This window comes from Ovis canadensis, chromosome 12, assembly GCF_042477335.2.
Source record: "Ovis canadensis isolate MfBH-ARS-UI-01 breed Bighorn chromosome 12, ARS-UI_OviCan_v2, whole genome shotgun sequence".
Classification (NCBI taxonomy): domain Eukaryota; kingdom Metazoa; phylum Chordata; class Mammalia; order Artiodactyla; family Bovidae; genus Ovis; species Ovis canadensis.
In genome coordinates, this window is record NC_091256.1 from 91798663 (window position 1) to 91802788 (window position 4126).

The 4126-nt window shown below is 61.3% G+C and overlaps 1 long non-coding RNA gene across 1 annotated transcript; it reads right to left on the reverse strand.

Moving 5' to 3' along the window:
* Positions 1–241: 241 nt before the first annotated feature.
* On the reverse strand, positions 242–2730 carry LOC138415930 (uncharacterized). Its single transcript, XR_011247453.1, has 4 exons — positions 2219–2730; positions 1404–1525; positions 619–684; positions 242–280 (listed from the first exon to the last, which is right to left on the reverse strand). It is a non-coding gene; the product is annotated as an uncharacterized lncRNA (long non-coding RNA).
* Positions 2731–4126: the final 1396 nt, after the last annotated feature.

The following is a 4126-nucleotide window of genomic DNA, read 5'->3' on the forward strand; positions in this document are numbered from 1 at the left end:
CCCTCCTCACCCCAGGGTCTCCCCCTCCCCCGAGGGTCTCCCCCTCCCCCAGGGTCTCTCCCTCCCCCCAGGGTCTCCCCCTCCCCCCAGGGTCTCCCCCTCCCCCGAGGGTCTCCCCCTCCCCCAGGGTCTCCCCCTCCCCCCAGGGTCTCCCCCTCCCCCGAGGGTCTCCCCCTCCCCCAGGGTCTCCCCGCAGCTGCAGGAGGGGCTGCCCCACCACGTCCCAGTGGCCAGCGGGCCTCACCTTCAGCCTTTCTACCTTCCTCTTCTTCTCCATCTTCTAAACAGAACATGAGAAAGGAGTCACGGTCCCGGTTCCAAGCTCCAGGCCCTGCCAGTAGCCCCCTGTCCCACCCACACATCCTCAGCCAAGGGGGCCCTGCAGGGCTCCAGGTCCAGGATCCGCCTGTGCACACCTGCCAGGGCCCAGACCCGCCTGGCCGAAGGAAGCAGGTGCAGCGTGTACTGACGAGGCTGAGCCCAGCCTGGACTGGGGGCTGCCCAGGCTGCAGAGCTCGGTCTAGGGAGCCTCCCCGCTGCCACAGGAGCGGCGCTGGGGCCCTTGCCGCCCCGAGCTCAGGCGGGCCCCCTCCCCGCTCGCTCCGGGAGGGGCCTCACCTGCGGCACTGGGCTCCCCCGCCTCAGCCTCGCCTCCAGCCTCCTCTTCCACCGCCTCCTCGTGCTCTGGAGAGGTGAACCAGACAGTGAGCAGGCCCGGTGCAGGGAGGTGTGGGGCCCAGTGACATCCAAGGTCCCAGTGAGTGTGGGGGGCCCCGTGTGGCTGACAGGGGCTGCTCTGTTCTTGGTTTAAACCAGAAGCCACAAACTGGGGCCCAACGGCCTGCAGACGTTTCTAGAATGTTCCTGGAGCAGTGGCCTCAGCAGGACGGGCGGCCACAAAGCCTGGAACGCTCCGTGTCTGCTCCTTCAGGGGAAGTCTGTGCCGGGTCCTCTCGTTTGAAACTAGCCTCTCTGGGGCTGAAGCTCCCTCTGCTCCTGGAGGTGCTGCTGAAGTGGGGCCGCCTCTGGGCCCCGTGTCTGACTCAGCCTCCCTCCCCAGCTCGTTCTCTGACATCATGGCACAGGGTCAGGGTCCTCTCCTAGACTCAGGCCCCGGAGCCCCTTCCTCAGTGTCTGGGACCAGAAAGGACCCGTGTGGGTGAGGGGCCGCCCAGCATGCGAGAGGACCAGGGCCGGGGTGGAATGAGGAGGTGGGGTTCTATTTTCATCACTCGCTGGCAGGGTGTGGCCCCCAGCCGAGTCAGGCGGTGGAGCAGACAGGCGGCATGGCCCCGTCAGGACTCTGACCGCAGAAAGCCGGGGCTGGTAGGGGGGCTTTGCTCAGCTGGGAGCAGGGGCTGGGGACAGGCGAGGTGTTTCCTGGGCGACCCCCACCCCCATACCTTCCACGGCTGCTTCTGCTCAGGGAGGAGGCGTGAGCACAAGAGAGGAGAGAAGAGACAGTCAGTTTCCAGCCAGGCTGTCCTGCCCAGTGAGAGCTGGGGTGTCCTTACCTTCCTGCTCCCTGCGGTGTGAGGGGAGACGCTGTCAGGAACACAGCACGCACGCACGTGTACACACGCGCACACATACCCCACGGCCTTTTCCCAGAATGTTTACCCCTGTGCTGGGTCCTGGAGTCTGCCCGCCCCCCACCCACAGCCCAGCCCAGCCCGACTCCGTTCAGCTGCCTCCCCCACCAGGAAACCTGGCAAGTGCTGGTGCCTGAGCTCTGCATGCCCCCCTCCCCGTCCACCCGGCCGAAGTCCAAGGGCACAAGCCCTCCACCCAGCCCCCAGTTCTGCACCCTTGGTGCCCAGGAGGGGGTCTTCAGGGTCCAAGCTACGCCTGCGGTCCTGTCTGCCCCGGGCACTGCCTCCCCCAGGGACGACTGACTGATGGGCTGCAGCGTGTCCCCCTCCCTCATCCCGGGGACAGGGCAGAGGGCAGGGCCAGCAGCCCCCAAGGCCGCGATGCCAGGTCTGGGGCGGGTTTCTGGGCAGGGCGGCTCTGTGGCCTCTGGGTCCTCACTGAAACTATCTGGTCTCCTCTCAGGAGGCCCAGACCCAAGCCCCTGGCCCGGCTCATCCCCTACCCCTTGGGTCTTCACGGCCAGCCCCCTGCCTGGGGCAGCCCGAGGCAACGGGCTGGAAGCGAGGGTGTGGCTCTCCCCACACCCCCGACGGGTGCAGCCCCTGCCCAGCGCCCCAGGACTCACTCATACTCATCCACCGTCTCTTCCACGTCCGACATGGCCTCCTCTTCCCTCTGCAGAGAGACAGTCCGGTGGCCAGAGGGCCAGCCGCCCGGCTCTGTGGGAAGCGCCAGGCCTGCCATCCCCCAGCCCTGGACCAGCTGCACTGTGCCCACGCCCCTGTCGGGCAGAGACGCAATCCCAGCAGGACCAGGCTGCAGCTCCGCACCCCTTGGACGTGGCTCTGAGTCTCCAACAGCCAGGCCTCTCCCCTGGGAGCGGCTTAGCAACAGGGAGGAACCTGCAGGGTCAGCCAACACCCTGGGCCAAACTCAGGGCCCACGGTCATGGGGAGGGGCTGCTGCCTGCGGCTCTGTCTGTAAAGCTCTCAGGGCAGACACGGAGGACGGATCAGGGCCACGGGGCCTGTGGAGGCCGGAGGGACACACGGGGGACACGCAGGGGACACGCGGCTGCAGAGCTCCCCAGGGCTATTCTGCTGGAGGCTCCACAGACACACAGGTGAACGGCCACGATCACACACACACACAGAGCACACACCAGACCCCAGACACACACCAGACCCCAGACACACACCACACATGGGGAGTGCGAGCTGAGCAGGGAATCTGAGGAGGATCACAGATGAGGGAATGCCCACGTGCCAGGCTGTGTGGTGGTTCTCTAGGGACCCTGGGCGGGTGTGGAGGTCTGTTCATCTCTCACAGGCGCCATCTCTGTGAAAAGCCCAGCTCCATGGAGCTTCTCCACGGTGTCCCCCACGCTGGACTGGGAACAGAAGCAGGGGCCCGACCCCCCCTCCCAGGGCCTGTGTGGAGGCAGCCCAGGGTATTTATTCTTTAAGATGTTTTGAGGTGGCCAATCTGATGAATGTGAGTGCTTGACTCATTGGACTTTGATTTACATTTCTCTAGTAGTTAGCGTCCATGGGGTTGCACAGAGTCGGACATGACTGAAGGGACTTAGCAGCAGCAGCAGCAGTAGCTAGTGATGCTGAGCATCTTTTCATGTGCCTATCTGCTATTAGCCTTCCTCAGAGAAATATCCTTTTTAATCTTTGGCCCATAAAGAAAGCTGAGTGCCAAATACTGATGCTTTTGAACTGTGGTGTTAGAGAAGACTCTTGAGAGTCCCTTGGACAGCAAGGAGCTCCAACCAGTCCATCCTAAAGGAGATCAGTCCTGGGTGTTTACTGGAAGGACTGATGTTGAAGCTGAAACTCCAATACTTTGGCCACCTGATGCAAAGAAGTGACTCATTAGAAAAGACCCCGATGCTGGGAAAGATTGAAGGTGGGAGAAGAAGGGGATGACAGAGGATGAGATGGTTGGATGGCATCACTGACTCAATGGACATGAGTGTGAGTAAACTCTGGGAGTTGGTGATGGACTGGAGTGCTGCAGTCCGCAGGGTTGCAAAGAGTCAGACATGGATGACTGAGTTGACTGACTGATTGTTACTGGATCCAAGCTCACTCTGTTGCTACTCAACAGACCAATGAATGGGAGCTGAGGTGCTGAGGCACGGGATATGACTTTATTTGCAAAGCCAACGGACCAAGAGAATGGAAGACTAATGTCTCAAAATAACCATCTCACTGGGACCTGGACGCCAGTTTCTTTTATAGATCAGAGATGGGGGAGGCGAGGAAATAAAAAGGCCTCTTCCCTGTTCACCCGAAACACTGCTAACTGACTATATCCCAATATAAAGTAATACGTTTAAAGTTTGAAAACCAGAAAAAATAAAAAGTCCATTCCTCTTGCAAATATCTCCTAGAATGGCCTGCCTCAAGGACGGCATGTGTTAATTCTTCTTTCCTGCCATTCACAGGTTGACAGGGTTCCGAACAAAGGCACTTTAGCAGTCAGGCAGATGGGCAGGATTCTCTGAGGCAGATGATTATGCATG